At 42.9% G+C, this 20,600-nt stretch overlaps 1 long non-coding RNA gene across 5 annotated transcripts; it reads left to right on the top strand.

The window, feature by feature from the left end:
• The first annotated feature begins 615 nt into the window (after positions 1-615).
• LOC142066826 (uncharacterized) lies at positions 616-20,495 on the top strand. Of its 5 annotated transcripts, XR_012663800.1 has the most exons (7): positions 616-749; positions 2,930-3,015; positions 3,647-3,946; positions 18,424-18,632; positions 19,185-19,250; positions 19,384-19,414; positions 19,675-20,495. It is a non-coding gene; the product is annotated as an uncharacterized LOC142066826 (long non-coding RNA). The 5 variants fall into 5 exon arrangements; XR_012663801.1 differs by lacking the exons at positions 616-749; positions 2,930-3,015 and having other exon boundaries at positions 3,401-3,946; positions 20,253-20,495; XR_012663797.1 differs by lacking the exons at positions 616-749; positions 2,930-3,015; positions 3,647-3,946 and having other exon boundaries at positions 15,250-18,632; positions 20,253-20,495.
• The last annotated feature ends 105 nt before the right edge of the window (positions 20,496-20,600 follow it).

Below are 20,600 nucleotides of genomic sequence, written 5' to 3'. Positions count from 1 at the left end.
CTCATGCCTTGTAATAAAGGCTGTTTGAAAATCCCCCGTAATATCTTTTGGGGGCATTACTAGCTACATTATTGGGCTATTATGTGTTGCTTTGACCCTTGTCTTGGACATTCCCAGATGTCAGTTTTAACTGGCAAGTCATGACATTGCTCTTCTGTTGCATCTGAGCCATTCTGTACCCCAATGAAGAACATTTGCTTCTCAAGAAAAGAGAGAAACAAACGGATTTAAACTTTCTCTAAAGAGAACTATTGCCGGACCTCTAAATACCCAAATCAAATCAGTTGGTCATACATGATTTACAGCATTCTAAACACAGACTATTGAGGAAGTTAAACTTCAGTGGTCATACTCCTCCCTTTGTCTTCTATTCCTGTCTGGTGTCTCAAGTGTATCGTGTCAGAATGTAAACAGATGAGCCTTCCCACGCTTCAGCTGTGGGTCTGGTGTCTAATTGCATGGTTTGAGTTTTGACCTGAATTGAAGTGAGGATGTATGTCTGCTTCTCAGATGGGTTTGCCCCTGTGTCAGGCTCTTTCTTTCAAATAAATAGAATTGGTCATAAATAATTGAAAGTGTTTTTCGAAGTTAGTATTTAGTATGTTAAAGCCCTTTTTGTTCTTTTTTCTTTTTTTTTTTTTTACACTTCATAAAGTTAATGGGGCCAAATCCTGTCCTCTCTGTTCCTTGCTTCAGCAGTGAAGTCAGAGGGGCATTGCCTGAGTATACGTTTCAGGCCTTTGCTTGTGGTAAGGATCTGGCTTGTAATTTTGTTTTAATACAAGGGTTTGCTGTCCTGTCAGTATGACTTTGTAGTAATGATATAGCTTTTTGTGGTGTTGAGCAGAACCCTGCAGTCCCAATGCATATTTGCTTTTCAGTAACCATTGTAAAGGGGATCTGGTTCAGGGGACCTTAATTGGAATAACATTTAAAGTACTCTCTGTCCTGGAAGAAGTGTAGCGTTCACGGCCTGCACGGTTCAGGTGTTAGCCCAGGAGAGGTGACGGGACAGTGCATGCTTGGGGCGGGTGCGGGGAGGAAGAGAAACAATTCAATTATAATGTTTACAAAACAACTAAGGAACAAAAAAACGTTAAAATTGTCTTCCTCAAGAATTGTAAAGCTGCATCTTGTATTTATTTCTGCCCAAATCACTATTTATCCTAATATTTTTATTGGATGAGAAGTGAGCTATACATTTTTATAATTGAAAATTAAAATCAGTAAATGTTTGTATTTACAAGAGATACCAAGTTCTTCCATTGACATGGTTTATGGATACTCAAATTCACCATCTAAATTTGCAGCAGTGATTTACTGACGCCTTAATGATAACGTGTACTACAGCTTACCCAAGTAGTGGTGTATACTGAACTTGAAGAACTTAACAAAATTATTGAAAAAAGATACTGTAGCACAGTGGAAAAATCTACCATGCCTGATGACAGATACTCAAGAATTTTGCACTATCTTCTCAGCACAATTTTCATATATAATCAAAAAATAAATTTAAATTTACTCTCATGCATCTGTTTTGATCGTTTCTTCAGTATAACTTAGCAAAATTCCTCTTAGAATATGTTAAATGGATTTGAACTTGCAAAGCAATATTAAACTCCTATGAGTGTCCTGCTGGCGTTGGAGGAGGAGCCATGAAATGGGATTTTAATAATCATTTGATCACTCATTTATAGCAGTTGCTTAAATGTCTGTATTCATAAGGTGTTTGACTTCTGAATAAGAAGTAGGCTGCCAGATTCCCAGCAATTCCAAAACCTGAGCAAAAGATTTTTACAGCTATTGTTTTATTCTAGACTTACTTTCACATTATTAACAAAACCAGTTTACTAAACTCAGCTTTTGATTTCACTAATTCATTACGCAGAGTCTGCATTTTTTCAAAGTGTTAAAGGTTTAATTTTTTTCTAGCAATTGTTTATCTTCAGGACTCAGCTTCTGTAGACTAATTACTAGAAAGAACCACAACTGCATTGCTTAAAACCTTCTCAAAATAAACTCTAGGTAGAAGATCACCGCATGATTTGGTGACTGTATAAAAACCTGAACACTTTTTGTCCCCTCTGCATTTTGGACGTGAAGCCCATTTCTGTATTTTGAACCACACAGAAAAAAAATACAGAAGGCACTCTTATTATAAGGCTAGCAGAAAAATGAATGTGAAGTATTGAGCAAAAAATCCTAAACCTCTCAGTAAGACATGTTTGGCACCTAGGGTCTAGAGGTCTAACGGAGATGCGTAGATTTTGAGCAATACTTTATTGTTACCGAAAAATGATGGTGGCCCGTACCTAGAAGAGCGAGGACCCTATCCTACCAGTCTGTCACGAATAGCCTCTGACGGTGCATGCCCTGAGTTAGAGCACTTGTGTAATTCAGGATTGCTTGTACGAGGGTTCGCCTGACTGAGTTCTGTCATTCACATGAACTACTTAAGTAGATCAGAGCCTTATAGAAAGAGTGTACCAAGCTGTGTTTCCTGGTTTTTTTCCTAAAGAAAAAAAAAGTTAGAGCTTCTGTTAACTTAGAATTTGAATGAAGCTGTTGTAGTCTATTGGCTTAAAATGTCTTTTGAAACCCGGAGTGGCAAAGTTGAGCATATATTAGAGATAAAATGTGCAGAGTTGGGGGGTGGGAGGGGGGAATTATTCGTGTTAAAGGAATATCTTAAGCTTTTGTGCACATTTAAACAAAATGGTCAAGGTGGATCTGCGATATTTGGTTATTGGTCAGGAACCTTTGAAATTTTAGGACGGGAGAATCGCTCTGAAGAAATGTTTTAACAACTTGGAGGTTACCAGAAGCTCTGAAAGACAGTTCAAAATATATTGCATCACATTTTCTGATGTCCAGAAATCTGCAAGTGTCAATTTTATATTTTAACTCCTTCCTTTTACCTGACTATCAGGGAAGCGTGGTTGAGGCTGACCTGACATGTCATGATGTCGACTTGCTAGGTGGGGTTCGCAAGGGACATTAACCTTGGAGTTATCGGTAAGACAACTTTCTTTCTAATTTCCTTCAGTAAGGTTGAAGGGCTGGGGTGGGAGGAGGGAGGAGATGAGCTCCACAGGCCTGATCACTGGAATATTGTTGAAAATCTGCCATTACCATGGAGAGATTCCAAGCATTGAAGGTAAAAATTTAAATTCGTCCATGTCCAAGAGGAGCATGGCGTAGGCTCCAACAACTGAAATCAATTTGAAAATAAAGATGTCTTGCACTTCAAAAGAAAACTGGATGCTATTTTAGGGATGCTGGAAGCATAAAAGATTTTGAACACTTAAATTTTTCCTCTGTAATTAAATCCAGGTATGGGTTGGGTATTGGTTGGGTTCCCTTCCCCCCCCCCACGCCCCATGAAAAAGCAAAGACCTTACAGCACACTTCTTCAAAGTCTAAGAATGCTGTTAAGAAATGTGTCCAAGTAGATATCTGTAAAATAATAAAATTTTATCTTGAAAATAACAAAACGGGCATATCATGAGTTTGGATCTCTTATCTATTGAACATGATAATGCTTGAAAGGCAGTAATTGAGAGAGAATTGCCATTAAACCAGGGCACCGTTGTAGTTGATCCCATTGTAAACCGCTGGATTTTAGTAATCATCTTTTCTATGGAAGGCACGACATGTTGATTCTAGACAAACAAACGGCAAACACTGAAGAACCGATTTGCAAATCAAACTTGAAATTCTTGGACATGTTGAACCCTTCATGGCACCTGCTCATCTTGCACGTTTCCTCAGCCAGAAGTGTCGAGGCCTGTCGTTTCCTGACTGTACGTTTATGTGGTACTTTGGAAGGAGCAGGGAAGCCGAAGGAGCTTAATAGGCACTAGGAGCATTCCAGGTTCAGTCATTCTTTATCGTGGAACTGAATAGCATGCCAGGTCTGACACCAGCTACAGAAGAAATGTCACCGGTGAGTAGAGGTGTTTTGTAAGGATTTTTCACATATGAAGTATTTGTTTAATTCCAGATGATTTTTGCTCGGCATACCTCGATTTGAAAACAGTTGTGATCACGCAGAGTCATCAATGCTGTTTCACTTGAAAGATCTTAAACAGAGATAAGAGTATCTCTTTTAACCCTGGATTCTCCAGTCTGCATGGGCACATGGAGTTACTGGTAATATGAAGCACAGTAGGACTTGTCGAATACGCTAGGGTGGCCTGTCGCTTGGCGTTGAGGCAGATGGCAAGGTGTTTAAAGGGAAAAAAACCAAGTGGATTGGCTTTTGCACTTGTGGAATTTGGAGATAACTGTAGGAATACACAAAAGCATCAGTCTCTTATCAGCGAGGCATATGAATTTAAAACACGACTTCAGAATGCATTTCTGTGGTTATAATCTGCCAAACTGCATTACATGCAGAAGAAAAAAAAAAGGAAGAAAGAATGAAGAGCAGACCAAAGGTTAGTGCCGCCCTCCTTGCTTCAAGTACAGCTTCACTTTTCTTCCTTAGCACCCGTGAGCCTGCAGTCTTGCGCATTATTTTTCCTGTTGAACTTTCTGCAGAGCTTGTAACAGTGTGGGGTACACAATTACTTCTCTCCTTCTTTTAAATCTTTACAGCAGTCTCTGAGAGGAAGTTGTATTTCCATTTTAAACTCAAGGAACGCATATCTGTTGCATCAGTACCTGTTTACATGACGTTATTCTGACGTTCCTTCAGACGTTTCAGATTTGGTGTGCAGAAAACGCATACCCATCTTGAATTAAGAAGGGTGTAAGCATTAATTTTGGGGTAGGAAAGGAAATGTAATTCTGGAGAGTGATCAGCTGTCTTAGCAATGGATGGTCTCTTCCCTTCTTAAATTCCCTGCTGTGCTGCTTTAACTTCTGCAGGGAAAGGGAAGTGAAGCACTGCACAGGCTAAAAGTCCTGTGAGTACAAGTAGTTCAAGTGCATAATTGAAGACAGTATCGTAATGGATGTGCTTGGGAGAACAGAATACACATTGCACAGGCAGTAATTTGATGTTTCGTATGCTCGCTTTTTATCCAGTTCCTGGAGGCAGACTGCTTTCAGAAAGAATTCTGTGTGGCACGTTCCAGGGTGCCATATTGAACTCTAAGCAATCAGGCTTTAAGAGTTAATACATTGAATCAGAGAGGTAGAGCATTAGTGTAACTCTTTGCTGGTACTCCGTATAGAGCAAACACTAAAAAGGATAAGAACACTTGTTTTAAGTTTCATGTCTGTTTTATCAAGACCAGAAATCTTGAACTCACTCGTCCATGTGCATTTTCAGTCAAAATCTATTGCAATTACAGATTTTTCTCATTGTTCTGGGTGAGCTCTTTCCTCCTTTTTGTTTTGCTCGGTGCTGGCAGCAGCAATACGGAAATCACAGGAGAGGAATTCTTCCTATTCTCAGTATCGTGCATCGTGGGATAGTAGCAGCTTGGAAGAACCATTGCAATGAGCTTTATTTTCATGCAGATACTGGAGCCAGCATGCAACTTCTCTGCAAGAATTGGATATGTAGTTACATTGAAATGCTACTGATGCCAACATCCAAACCATCTCGGTTAATATGATTTTCCCAGAGATTCTGGCTGAGGTCGGATGCTCAGCATGGGGCATTCGGCTTTGAACAGCAGGAAGAGCTTCCCAGCAGCTGAAGACAACCTCATAAGCTGTTGATGAGCAGCTTGACAAAACATACTGGTGTTGCTGTTGATTGAGTTATCGGTCATTGGCACCTCCACTTACACAGTAAAAGCTAGAACTGAACATAAATGGTTCTTCCTGTAAGGCAGCAGGTCAAGCCTGTTAATATTTAATTTATCACTTTATTTCCCCCTTGAACAACCAGCAGTAGTAGCCATCCTTAGCGTATGAAATACGCGTTCCGATCTTCCCCATGTTGCCTGTTTTCTTTGTTCCTGCTGGTTCGCTGGCTGTTACTGTGCTCTCAGGTATTTAGGGTGCTTCCAGTTGAAGTAGGAGTGAATACATTCTGTTTATTTTTTTCCCTTGAAGGTATCAGAAAAGAGGAGAGGTAGGAAAACCCTGTAGCTGAGGAAGTCTCAGCCTGCAGCCCATTATCAGCAGCTGTGAGGGCTCCTGCTTTTATTTAGAAGAAAAATTTCCTCTGGTCTGATTTTCTCTTCTGATAAAGTTCCTCTTGAAGAGCTTGCACTGATTGGGTGCTTCTTACCAGACCTTTGTTGCAGAGCTCTAATATGAGCTTGCTCCAAGTGGGAAGCGTGCTGGAAGCGGCTGCTCAAAGGCTGGGATGCACTTCAGGCAGATTTTTTTGTTTCAGTGTGAAGGAATAAATTACTCAAAATTATATTGTTCAATGCAGAACAAACTTGTCATCAGGCAGGTTCTAGGTATTGTGCATCAAGTAAGAACAATCTTGTCAGATGTCTGTGAACCAGCCGAACCTCCTAGGCAGTTGCGCACGTGTTTCCTTCCCGAGCTCAGCTAAATTCTGATCTCAGTGCTCCTGTCAGCAGGTCATTTGTACAGGAGAGGCTTTAACATCTTGTGATACACTAATTCACGGATAAATGTATGGATTAACTTTTGCATGTGATGCCTCAACAAGATCAGTTTTATCTTTGGAAATGTAAGGAGTCTCTTTTGGGATTGGTTTTTTTTGTTTGTTTGTTTTTTTGACAAAAAATAGGTTTTGGTCAGTCGGGTGTTACGCACAGACAACAGCTCTGCTCTCTTTAGAGGGGTGTACGTGTCCTGACTAACATCATGTCTGTGGTAGATTGCACTGAACTAAAGTAGTCCTAAGTTTTAGCCTGGAAACCAGTTTTTATCCTGCTGTGCTTGCTTGCAGCTTACCTTTCTGCTTCGTGCATCCTGCACATGGGTGAGCGAACCTGCTCCCTACCTGCGCGGCAGAGTGCAGCGTTAGTTCTCATGTATCAGCTTCTGAAAAGCTTCTGACCTTCCCCCAGGAATACTTCTGAGACGGTTGGAGCAAAAGAGCAGTGGCTTGGTATGCTGGGGTGTACAGATGATTTTGATACCAAGGAGCTACCTAGAAAAGTTAGCTTTAAGCTAACTGGGGGAATCTGCAGATAGGCAAGAGGCAGATTATTTAGCTGTGTTTTTAGAACCTCTTAAATAATTTCTAGTCTTGCTTATAGACATTATTTCCTTAAAGCACTGGGTAACCAGTTGCGTAAATTTGTTGGCAGAGCTGAAATGGTGTCCTTAAAAATGTTTTGTTATAAAAAAATTATATGGGTGGGGCAGAAGCCTTTTTCTCCTCCAAATAAACTTTATTTTAAGTACTTGCATTAAAATCTAAGGGATTATAACCCACCTTGGTTGATATGTACAATTTCTAGAATTCTATTTTCCAGTCATACGATCAGTACCCAGAGCTGGCTACCGGGAATTTTAGCGCATTCAGAAAGAGGACTGGGTGAACTGAGATGCAACTTATAAAAGAGGGATCTTGGAGGAGTGACTTGGGGTGAGAGAAGAGAGTAGGTGGTTGGGGAGGACCAGGCCCTCAGTTGTACCAGTGCTGGATAGTACATAAAAGGCTGCTTCTAGTCTGACCCTTCTTCAGCGTTTTTCCAGTTTCAAAATGTAGCAGTTTACAAACAACTACCTTGTCTCAGTGGAAACAGCTTGTGAAGTCGAGTCAGATTTCATAAATGATACTTTATGGCCTCAGACCTGGAACAGTCAGTGGATTATTTTCCCAGTTAATGAAATTAACATTTAGTGCTTGCAGGTTGTCTTAAAACCAAAACCAAACAACCAAAACACCCCTACAAAAAACAGAAACACCAGGCAAGGAAAGCCAACGTGGCCGTGCCCGCAGCACCCTTCACTTCGGGTGTCTTTACCTTCTGTATCTGCAGAGGGTGGAGTGATTTGCGGCGGTGGCCCTGCAGGGAGGTGTATGTGGTCAGGTCTATGGAATGCCCTACTAAGGCAGTGGTTCAAGAACACGCAAACAGCTGATCACTTTTCAGTAAAAGCTGGTGATTGGCAAGGATGGCTATATCGGGCATCAGGCTTCTGGACCCCTGTGTGCAAAGCTTGCTGTATGCCTCTCCGGGAGGAGTAAGAGAACAATGAATTTTTTTTGCTTGCTATTTTTGCAAGTGTGGCCATTTTTCAGGTAGCTGATAAAGCTCTTTGTGCTGCAGTTGGGGTTCTGTTACCACATCAGAAGTGTACTGCAGGCTGCTTCAGGATGGTCAAAGTTGGAGGGTCTTTGGTAACGTCTTCTTGCCACTCTAGTGCTGGGAATCCAAAGAGCTTGTACAGTGCTAAAGATGAAGCCAGGAAGATGATAGCGAGGTGGCGTACCTTAAGATTACAGGTCATGTTCAGGAGTAGTATACTAGAGTAGTGTACATCATAACAGGGTCCTTCGCAGTGTAAGCGCTATCATACCTACTCCAGATTAGCAGTAAGCTCATAAGTAAGCACTGCCAGGCTTACTGCATCATGCTTACTCCAGAAGAGCAGCCACCTTTGGGCACCTTCTGTTTCCCAGCAGTTCTGGATTCAGTGTAAAATTTTTGGTGGACAACTTTAAAGACGACTCTTAATCATAAGCATTTCTCTCAAATACTTGTTTTTCTGCCCCACCCGTATTCTTTCAGATACTATTTAGGCTTTACTACAAAAATCCTACTAATTAATGGCTGGTCAGTCTTTATGCCATACGTTTTGTGTCAGATTTCTGTAGTTTTGATTCCTTTGAATTGCTGTACCTTTACATCCAAGAAAGCAGTCTGTAGGCTTTTTGGCAGCGTTGCAGAGCTGAACGCGTAGGTCAGAGGAAAAATAAGCTTCATGTTGAAGAGGGAATCCTCAGCAGTGTTTCAATTTGCTATCAAAATTTCTCAGCTACTTCTCGTTCAGATTCAAAGCAGTATTTGACCACCGGTGCTGTTACCCCTTGTTAAAATGAAGTATCTCACGGCTTGCAGTTCTTGCTCTCATAATGTACAAACCAACTGATACTAGTAGACATGTTGAATTTTATGTTCTTGAGAAATGAGGATGCTTAAAGCCTTCGCTGTTGTATTTGTAGCTTCTCTTCTCTTTCTTTACTGTCCCTTCATGGATGGGCTGTACAGCTCTGCTTGTCGGTCTGGGCAGAGAGAGAGGGAGGAAGAGCGTTACCTGCAGTATCTTGGGTCTGTATAGCCAGTGAGCTACAGGTGCAAAGGTCAGTTCAGGTTTTTTTGAAAGGACCTTGCTATTTTTCAAATGAGTGTTCGATGTGGTGTGTAAAGGTCAAAATAACACAGGATTCTTTTCTTTTAATTTCTTTGATATTATTACCGTCTCTACATGAAGAATGAGATCTTCAGTGACTATCAGGATTTCGAGATAACACGTGCTGAACAGGAATGTAGACGTGCACTTATTAGCTGATTTTGCATTTAATTTGCCCATTTTATGCAAATAAACATTCATTGTTCCTCATCTCTGCAAAGCATTAAACATACATTCTCTTTAATGTTCCTTGTAAACATTAAATATCTCACAAGATGTTTCCTCCTGTGTAATTTCTCTAACAGTGGTCCATAGAAAATAAATGTGTTTTTTCTCCCCTTCCATTTGTTGCTTGACTGACTCTTGGCTGTGCAGGCTTTAGCCTTTTCTGTCATGTCAAATAGACATCTTAAACTGCGTGCCTCACAAGTGTGTGCACAGCGGTGTGCAGCATAGCATGCGAGAGCTAAAGGTCAGAAATGAAATCTGTTGCGCAGGGCTGAAGTGGGGTACATGCAGTGAGGACTGCACCTCCCATGCTGCAGGAGGCTGCTGGCTTGTGAGAGGCCGTTCCACAAATGTAGGTCATCTTCTCTTTCATTGGAAATAGCTTAAAAAATCCTTTTAGCAACTGAGTTGAGATTTAAAATAGAAGCAGCTAAAGAATGTCAAATGTCTGGCTGTACCAGTAGAAGTTGCTGAAATGAGATATAAACGTGCAAGTATTGAGTAGCATAAAGTTATTTTTCTAGTATATTATAAGATCTGTGCAGCGTGGGAATGGCAGCATGTTTATACACAGGGAAGAAAACCAGTGCAGTTGTCCAGCTCTTAGTTATTGCAGTTAGCTCCAGCACTCCCTCAACCAAGAAGTACTAATAATGGATTTTTAAATTAAATTTGAATTTAAGAAATAAATCAACAATCAGTGGTTTTCTGTTACAGCACAAGGTTTAGAGGCTAGCATGGAGGGCTTAGAGTCCAAGTCCATGGTGGGAGTTGCCATCCTTCTCAGAGGCAATGCTTATTCCTTTAACTTGACTCATTTTCACTTACTTGAAATTTTTACATTAATTCAGTGTTTTCTGTCCTCTAATTATATAAAAGTATGGATTTGCTTTGGGATTGAGGTATGATAACCTAGCTTTCCATGAAAACTTTTTCTGTGAGGTAGAGATTTTTGGCAGACTGAGGAAAATTACTTAATTTTTTGGTAGGTTTGTCTTGTTTGAGCTGGCAAGTGGGACTGAAAGCATGTGCCTGCAAATGTGATCTTCTGAGCATAAGGATTTTCTACTGAGTAAGGCTTCTTTCAGTGCTGTTTGTACAAGAGGGAAGAGGTGAATTAGCTAGGAAAGTTTTCTGTTCAGTACTTCTGTGGGACAACTAACCCTTAAAAAAACAGGGGAAAAGGGAAAGATGCACATAAGACCAGTATAACCAGTCATCGCCTTCATTAATGGAGGTAAGAGACCGTCTGAAGGTCTCTAAACAGTGAAGGATGTGGTTTGTCTCAGAGGTGCGTAACTTGTCCGAGCTGGCTGGAACGAATGTTTTGCATTGGAGCGCACGCGGGCCCTTCTGAAGAAAACCGAGCTCGCTGGTTTCTCACCAGCAGCAGGAACCTCCTCCCGTTGCGTTAGGAGGCGGCAGTAATCCTTAACGGTACACACAGCGAGAATCGTGCCCACCCTTCTGGCTCCCTGTCCGTAGGCTCGGCCCCGTGGTGTGGGAGCCTCCCGGGGGAGGGCAGTGTCGGCTACCCTGGGGGTCCTACCCCTCCTGCTGTGGCGCTTTCCCCCGCCTCCTGCACTTCTGTCTGGCACGAGGTGGACTTTGAGTAACTCCCAAACTTTCAATTTCTGAATAACCCCCCCCCAATCAGCCAAGGTATAATGATAGTTAATTCAAGCCTGAGCCAGGTCTGTTTACTTTGCATTTTGATGTTGTCAATGGAAGGGAACACTGTGAAAGCGGCATGCATTGAACCATGCAACGCGTAGGGTGTTTAAGAATCCCTGTCTATTAAAATACAGGCACAGTGGTAGTTTCAAAGGTGAGTAAATCTGTACACCATGAATATTTCTGGAATGTCACATTGTTCATCTCTTAAACCACCTATTTCCTTCCAAAGAGATGGCAGTGAGCAGCACTGCTTACTGATCTCATACACCCAGCTGTTATCTTACAGGAATAGACTTGTTTCTCCCTCCTTCTGTGCCTTTGCATTCTAGTTTTCGAGGCGCACGTCACAAATGTGCACATCAACCATGGGAATAAAACCTCTACAGCTGATAGATGTCCTGCCCTTCCTACCACCATACGTGCGTCTTGATGAACCAGTATTAAGTGATACAGCTCGGAGAACTGCACATTTTCTGTATCCAGCATTCCAGGAGAAGAAGATAGTGTGCCTAAAAAGGTGTAAAGCAGAGAGGCTTAGTAAAGATGGTAAAAGAACCATATTGTCCTGATATCCAGTGCTTAGTACAACACATCAATTCTGGATTATTCCATGTAATCGTACAAGTCTTTCCTCCCCTCTGCTCAGGCTGGGGAGGTTCATCAAGACTTGATGTAGTCAGAGACCCATTTGAAGAATTTTCAACAGCCAAGTGTTGGAGTTTTTAGTAAGTTTAGGAAATTGTTTTGTTTTGTGTTTTAACTTTTTACTCTATTTTCTCATCCAAAACTCTTCATTTGACCAGCAGCGGAGTGAGAAGGAAGTCCTTCCAAACAGTGATTCCTGTCCTCCCATATCGATCAGGATCTAATAATGCAGTTTTACAGATGTGTGGGTTTGTCAGTGCGATAAGTAGTCCTTTCAATGCAGGTATTTCTCCTGCTGTGCTGCGGTATGCATTGGGGAGCTCATCGAAGGCACCACTAATACTTCCATTTTCTGGTTTGGGTTTAGTGCAGGTTTTCTGTAGAGCTGCCAATGACAGCTGTGGGAGGGCTGGAATGCGGCTCTTCGTGCCCATCCCTGGAACTGTGGTCCCAAGCAGATGCTGTAGGAGACTGGCTTGTACAACCTATTTCTTCTCACCAAGTGTAAAGGACTAAGCGTGGTGGATCCCATCAATAACCACGTGGCTTCCTGAACGGGCAGTACTTCTGTTAGTCTGGTTTTATGAACTAGGAACATGTTGGTTACATCTCCTTGATGTTGCATGTGGCCGTGTTTTTGTGTTAGGCAGGCAGGCAGGCATTCCTTGCCAGAAAGACTAGTTAAGTCAGGGCTGCCATGAAGAAGTTGGCAGGTATTGAGCAGGAGGGCCAAGACAGTGAAGTGGGTGAAGTGATTTTGGGTGTCTGGCCCGAAGTGCAGGAAGGCAGTGATGGACAGTCCCCCAGCAGAGAAGTTCTTTCTTTGTAGGTTTTCCTCTGACTTAAAATCATCTGGCAGTAATGCCCGTGCACAAGGCTGGAAAAACAAGCAGTGGGGTGGGGTACGAATCCAGCAGATGGTGGCTGCTGTTTCTGCCAGCTGAGGGTGGGGAGTAAAGCCAGGGACACAGGTCTGTGTGGGTGAGTGGGGGATTCCACCCAAAGACCAGAAGGTCTTCAAGACGCGGCATCTCCTGCGCACAGGACGATCTTGTTGAAAGTCTGTTCTCTCTAGCTCTGGGCTATGGAATCACCCTGTGGTCAGCACACAGGAGGGCCTTGCTGTTTGACTTGAATCTCCCTATAATGTAGCTGAAGAACGTTTGGACTGTGCTCATGGAATGAGTCATCTTGCTTTCCCAGCAGTATGCCCATCACAAGAATAGTAGACGTTATTAGAGCATTTCTACTTCTGAGATGTGTAAGTCAGGCAAGTAAAGTCATCTCAGATTTTTGAAGCAAAAATGCATGCGAAGCCTCTGAAAATCCTGAGTCACAGTAAAAATTTCCTAAGGAATTTTTCATGGGCAGTTGAAGGACCACACGCAGTAATGCCAAAGTTGCATTAAAAGAAATCTGAGGTAGTTAGATGATGTAGTCTCAATCTTCTGTGTTCGTAGGTCTTAGATTTGTCTAAATGTGATAACTGGGGACAAAGTAGCAGCAGTATTTGGGTAGGGAGGAGAAAGCCTGACAAAGTTGTTCAGTGTTTATTAAGAGAGTAACATCTGTGATTTTTTTTTTTAAGGGAATACTTCTAGCAGACTGTATATTTCCATTTTAATCTCTGCCGTTCGATTAGACTCTCTAGGAGGAGGGTACCCTTTCCGAGTAAGGGTACAGGGTAAACTACTTTACAAGGGTATGGTAAAAATCATGACAGCAATGGAACAGCTTTTCCTGGTGTGAAATCCGAACTTTCAAAAGTAACAAGTTGCTTGTAGGCTTGCTAACCAGCAGAGGAGTAGCAGGTAACAACACTGAATTATGTCTATGCTGTCTTCTGTAGATGTGTATGTTTCAGGTTGAGGTCCTAGGGATGGAGAGCAGCCCTGCGGAGAAGGACTCAGGGTACTGATGAACAAAAAGCTGGACACGAGCCGGCAACGTGCACTCGCAGCCCAGACACCCAACCGTGCCCTGGGCGGCATCCCCAGCAGCGTGGGCAGCAGGGCGAGGGAGGGGGTCCTGCCCCTCTGCTCCGCTCTGGGAGACCCCCCTGCAGCGCCGCCTCCAGCTCGGGGCTCCTCAGCACGGGACAGACACGGGGCTGTTGGAGCGGGGCCAGAGGGGGCACAGAAATGCTCCGGGGGCTGGAGCCCCCCTGCTGCGAGGCCGGGCTGGGAGAGCTGGGGTTGTTCAGCTGGGGAAGAGAAGGCTGCAGGGAGACCTTATTGCGGCCTCTCAGCGCTTAAAGGGGAGCTGTAGGAAGGATGGGGGTGACCTCTTTAGCAAGGCCTGTTGTGACAGGACAAAGGGTGATGGTTTTAAACTAAAGGAGGGGAGATTCAGACTAGATACAAGGAAGAAATTGTTTACATTGAGGGTGGTGAAACCCCGGCCCAGGTTGCCCCGAGAGGTGGTTGATGCCCCATCCCTGGAAACATTCAAGGTCAGGCTGGACGGGGCCCTGAGCAACCTGATCTAGTTGAAGCTGTCCCTGCTCACTGCAGTGGGGTTGGACTGGATGGCCTTGAAAGGTCCCTTCCAACCCAAACCATTTCATGATTCTATGAAGTTTGAAATGCAAAGTAGTTGTGTGTTTCACATCTCTTTAACCATCATGTATTTCCAGTAGTGAGTAAATCAATGCAGGGTGGCCCACAAGGATATTTCGTGTAGCTTTGTTTCTATATCAAAATGTGTATCTTTCATGTAGTGAGCTGGATCTGGCGATAGAGACTGAGCTTTGCTCTTGATGTAACAGGAATACGGGCACTACGTAATCCGCATTGATTCTCTGTTGGCAGTTGCTGCGTTGGCAGGTGAAAGTTGGATGATGATGCCTGAATTTATGAATCCCCTGTGCATTGAGGGACTGCAGTATATAAATATGTAAGAGGACCTCCAGGAGGAAACGTGGGACTGGCAAAGCCACACTGATCTCGAGCAAAGCCAGAGTTCTTTTTGAATGCACAGAGCCTTTGCATGCATGTGCAGCAACCTCTGCTCTGTTCCAAACTGAGACCACAAAATCTTCGGTGAGAAAAAAAAACACAATTGGACTTTAATACCAGCACACTGGGAATGATTGCAGTTACTTACAGAGATAGAATTGCTTGATGGAAATTGAGATGTAGTATGCGGTTGTGTGTTATATGCCTGGTTCAGTCCTGTCATTATAACAATTCAGCCAGTGCAGGTGTGTTACTGCTGCCTGAAAGATGATGTCTGATGGCAGAATGAAAGGAGAGGCAGAAGCCTATGGCTGTATAACATAGTTTTTTGTTGCAATTAGTTGTCTAAATAAGATATTTTAGAAATGGTAGTTCATTGAACAGCAACCAGAAATTAGGCTCCAAAAAAGTTAAAAGTCGTATTTTTATTTGGTATCTTCAGTATGCCAGTGCCTGGTCCCTTTTATTTACTAATGATGTTTTAGCTTCCATTCTCATCTCATCTCTCATAATACCTGAAGAATACTCATGATGTCACATGAATTGAGCTGGCTGGTAAGTTACCTGTCGTTATACCTCTGGAGAAGTTTGATTGTGGGCTTTTCTGAAAATATTTTATTCCTAGCACTTCATTTATGCCCCATGTGGTGTTACAGCCTCTGCGGGCCCACCAGTATACTAAAATTGTGTCACAGTGCCAAGTGAATTGGATCCTGATGTGCTTTTTAAATTTATAAAAAAAACTTGCAGAGTAAATGTTTGCCGGTGGGTGAGTCCCAGGCCGCAGCAGCACTGCGTGCCACGGCCTGCCGGCGCGAGCTGCCCCTCGCCGTCAGACTGATGGTGCACCTCCCAAGAGACCCTTGCGGGACAGTAACCAGGGGAAGGGATTGCTAGGGCAGAAGTGTTGATCACGTCATGGTTTCTTTTGCTGCGTACCGTGTTCTTAAATTGTTAGAATAATGCCTGGTACAATCAAGCTATACTTCACTACTTAAGTCAAGCTTTGTTTGAGCCCAGTGCTTTTTAAATTGGAATGGTTCAGGTAAACCTTTTTTTTGAAATATTTAGAATTGTTTCTTACAGTTGCGTGCACGAATCTCAGTTGTATCCTCATTTCAGAAATTCTAGCATTCCAGCAGATGGCTCTTCAGCCGCTCTTTTGGAACCCGCACTGGGGAGAGAGTTCAAAAGAGAGAGAGAAATGGGACAGAAGACTGTAGGAGACTCTAGTTTCTTTTCAATATTTGTTGTTGTATTTTTTCAATATTTTTTCCTTTTCTAGGCTACCTGGACTTAGGCTCTGTCCCTTTCAGCCTCTTGTGGTTCATTGTGCGCTCCCATCAGCTCTGTCCGAAGGCTTGACTCATGTTTACCTTACAGTTTAGAGCTGCTTCTCTTTGCAAACACTAAAAAAACCAAACACAACAACAAAACAAAACAAAAAACCCTGACTGATATTTCACTTTTTCCTGAGTTTCTGTACTTTTAAACTGAAGTGTTTAGGAAGCTGGGTCTGAATTAGCTTTTAGTGCAGGTGAAATAAGAAGTAGTTGTGCGACTGCCCATTATATTTGCCTGGAAACACCTTCTTGGGTGTCACCTGCGTCGTCTCAGCGCCTTCTGAGATACCCGCTGCTCTGCAAGGCTCACGGAATATTTGTGAGACTTCGTAATGCTGCACAAAAAGAAGGGCAGAGCAGGATGCAAATCAATTCTACTCTCAGAAAAGGAGTTCGCTGCCTGCTTTTTTAGCACGTGATTTGGGCTGAGAGAAGGAGAATTGGAAGGGATAGTTCTGGTTTCATTGAAAATCTCATGAAGAGCTGCGCAGCACTGTCTTCTGGATAAAGGGCAGCCCTTTGGGAGCTGAAGATTGGTAAGACACTGGTGCAGCTTTTCTTTGGCCTTGGCTCCCCTTGCAATGTTAAAGGTTTTGCTTTTCTAGGTTGTTTCTTCTGATGCTTTGCCAGTATTACAGATGGGAGGTATTAGCATGTTCTTAACAGCAGCAACAAGCAAAAACCCGCACCACCACCCCCAACACACAGAAGTTTGAGAAGATGGAATTTATTCACTAAAGCTTCTGATGTGGATGTGCTAGGGAGCTGGGGCAGGACCTCTGCGGGACCACTGAGGTCCCACAGAGCACGGGCTGTGCTGGGTTATCGTGTGTCAGGCCTGATAGAGAACTATGTCAGGGCGTTTGCGAAGGTGTCTGAGCTGTTTGCAGAGTGGAGGTGACTCTGAAAGCAGCATGATTATACTTACCTTGTGCTTGACTGCAGAAGCCCGGACCTAAGGTGGCTTGGCCTCTGCCTGCAGCTTCTGCTTCGTTCACAAACATGTCAGGCCCTGCATACATACGTCCTTTCCAGTTTCTCTCAAGAGCCTGGTGAGAGGGAAGTTCCTGATCTTGCCAAAACCCAAACAAACAAACAAAAAGTGTAGCTTCGCTTGCAGCTTCTCAGCTCTTGATACGGTTTGCTGCAGAGGTCTGTGCTGTCTCTTTGTCCTTCCTCTTAGTGTGTGACCTGCTCCTCTCTGGGCTAGTGCTCTTTCCCCTTTTTATGATGACTTCCCAGAACTTGGTCTTCCAGCCCTCTACCCATGTTGTGTTTATGATAAGTAAAATCTTATCGGTACTCTGGTTACCTTTGGTGGGTTTTTGTCTGTGGATAGTTGCAGAACCTCCTGACATCACTTAGAGCCTTGGTTAATGCCTGAGATCTGGCAGCAGTAGGTAATATTTAAGGTGATGCTGCTTCACTGACTCTAAATACCTTCCTCTTCTGTTGGGGTCTTCCCACCTCTCAGTGCTGTTACCCTAGCGTTGCAGAGGGCCAGCTCTGAAGAATTTCCATCTTCCAGAACAGTACAAGAGGTAGGAGAAAGGATGAAATCAAGCCTTTATTGGCTCTGAGGTTTTGGTCTATTGTCCGAGTCCTAGGAATGGAAATCTGCTTGTTGATGCAAATTGCGCGTCTTGCGACCCAAGAATTTAGTTAGGTCCAGAGTTCAGCTTGGCTTCAGTGAGCTCTAGAGCTTTGTACCTATGCACTGCTGGCAGAAACCCATCAACCATTTCTTGGAAGAGTTAATTTGCTGGTCAGATCCATTGGAGGTGAGCATTTTTCTTCTAGATCCCTTGACCTCTGGTCTCTGGCCTGTGTTGGATCATCAGCCTGGCTTTACGTATGTGTCTTAATCTCTTTAGGATTCGAGACATGAAGATTTCTTCAGTTTCATCCCTTTTTTAGGGAAATAGCATGTTGTGGTCACAGCTGTCGGGTAGCTTGTGAATCTTAAAATCTGTAGTTTCTCCAAAACTGGTGGCTGTTCTGTATTTGCTGCTTTTGGCCATTAGGCCTAGAAGGTGCTCTCGGGAGTGCGGTAGCGTGCTGCCTCCCGGGATGGTGCCTTGCTGGTGATACCTTGATGGGTAGCATCGCTTTGACTCGTGTAGGCAACCAGGAATCTTGCAGCCTGGTTGTTTGTCATTCATGTGAGTACATTGGACTCATCAGGATTTTAAATCCTTGCCTGTTCCTAGTCTTTTTTTAAGACAAATCTACTAAGTAGATGCCAGTTAATGTCACCGCTGCACAACTTCATGAAATGCCTGTGTAGATGATGGGGAAGTCACTGTTGCATTTTATTTCATCTGCAGGATATCCAGGTTGATCCATCTTTGAACAGTTTCTCTCTCCTTAATGGGCAGTTTGGAAAAAATGATGATCTGTTCCAGAGTAGTTGGGATTTTCTTTTTACTCTTCATGCTTAAAAGAAGCTTCCAGCATCTGGTAGGAGAAACAGAGTTAAAAAGAAGAAAGCCTTGCCACTAAAGCTGAGGAACTGGACCAAGCGTCAGACAAACTGGTATTCAAGACTAAACCATAAAAATAGCCTAGATCAGCTCTGGCAGTATGTCACGTTTCTTTTAGCGAGCTGAAGCAGTAACTCTGGTAACTGTCGCCTGCCTTCTTGCTTCCAGATTTAGTCCTAAGTTTTAGTTTATAGACAGTTGTACAGAGGCAAAGACACTTGATGGCATGTGAAACAGGTGACTTGCTTCATTTGACTTACCTTTGCCTTTATGCGCCCGGAGAGGCTGGAGGATAATGTAACACCTCCAGTATAATTGCAGTTTCTTTATGTGACAGTTGATTGGCTATTTACATGTTAACGTTACTGACCAGCTATCGCAATGAAATTCTTCACGACATTAATGAAGAGCGCAGCAGAGCCTTTCCTATGATTGTTAAGGCTGGTTTACCCCCTTATTTGTAATAGAGATCTTATTTGCTGCTTCTGTATCTGCTAAATACCAGTCTCCTCTTTTCCCTGGCATAGGGTTAGAGGACGTGTGCTCTGTTATAACAGTGTTCTTGTGTTTGAAATGTAATTGTTTCTACTTTCATCTGTTTTTAGATGTTGACGGATAGACACTGTGATGGGCACTAAATCACAGACTGGCAATGTGAACTCTGATGGCAGGTACTTGTATCCAGTCTGGGTGGTCTGACGTATCTGGGGAAGGCCTAGGTGCTGCATGTCTCTTGGCCGTGCTTTTCTCTCTTCTCAATTTATTAATTTCAGCATTGATAGAAATGTTTGTCTTTATTTATAGCATATCCAAGAGCTGTGCTGCAACAGAGAAGGTAAGTTCAGGGGACGGGGAGGGGAGTGGGTTGACAGCCAAGACCTCAATAGCGAATCCATTCTGGTTTTAGTTATATAATCCATAAAGTTTTATGGGCAGATGTTGGGTTGATAGACGGCTGCTGAAACCGTAACAAAATGTCAAGAAACAGGGCATGGTTTTGGCATTGGGGAGGAAGAGAGACCAATTTAAGAATTAGATTTTTAACCCTTCCTGTGGTTTTTTTTTTTCTTTTTTTTTTTGTCCTTTGAGATACAGACTCCAGCACAAAGTCACCGGTCTGGTTGTGAGGCACTTTCTCTCTTCATGATTGAGAATTAGTGTCTGTGTGGTGCTTGTTGCTAGAAGCCATGGAGCTCCTAGTGCTCATTTATTTCTCCGCTACGAGTTCAGCTGCTCTCTGCTCTGTGATGGGGGACTGCTGGTTGCCCTTAGCTGTGATTTAAAGACAAAATTTCCTGTTTTCGGCCAAGTTTAGGTCACGTTTGTTGTGAAACCTAATGAAAGCATTGGCTAATGTATATCTTGATTCTCTGATTTGGGTTATAAAGGACTTGCCTGTGAATCTTTTTGACAGATAATGAAGTCTCTGGATTTCTGCCTTAGGTAACCAAGCAAATAGTAGAACCATGTGTAGACAACAAGGTTTTATTATTCATGGGGAAAAATGTAGTATAAGAACTTGAAATCTAGATCACCTTTAGTTAAAATAAGTAACAAAATTGAAGGAGGTACAGTACCTTAATGCCACAACTTCAAAGAACGATGTAGAAATTCTTGCGTGAATCTTGTTTAAATTGTCATTAAAACTATGCATAAAATCTGTACTTTTGCAGTAAATGTAAAACGTACCACGTGTTAGCTGTCTTCTAGAGGAGCCCCGGCACCTGCCTCTCATGGCAAGTGATCTGAGCAGTGACTTACCTGCATTAGCAGTTCCAGGTGGGTGTGTTACATATTTGCAGTCTTCTCTCTTGTTCTATACAGTGTACTAGAAACTGCATGTGCCTTGTATAATTTGTTTCCTACCCAGTCCTCTTGTAATGTCCAGTTTTCTTAATAAACATCTTTTGAAGTCATTGCTTTGTGGCTGTTTTCCAAGGGCCTGAGTGTTCTTGTGTTGCTTGTGCTCAGTGACGTAGTCTCTTTGGATCACGCAGGGAAGAGAAGAGAAACTCCTAATC

Source organism: Phalacrocorax aristotelis, chromosome 20, assembly GCF_949628215.1.
Source record: "Phalacrocorax aristotelis chromosome 20, bGulAri2.1, whole genome shotgun sequence".
Lineage (NCBI taxonomy): Eukaryota > Metazoa > Chordata > Aves > Suliformes > Phalacrocoracidae > Phalacrocorax > Phalacrocorax aristotelis.
Note: the sequence above shows the minus strand (reverse complement) of the source record. Positions and strands in the feature narration are given on the sequence as shown.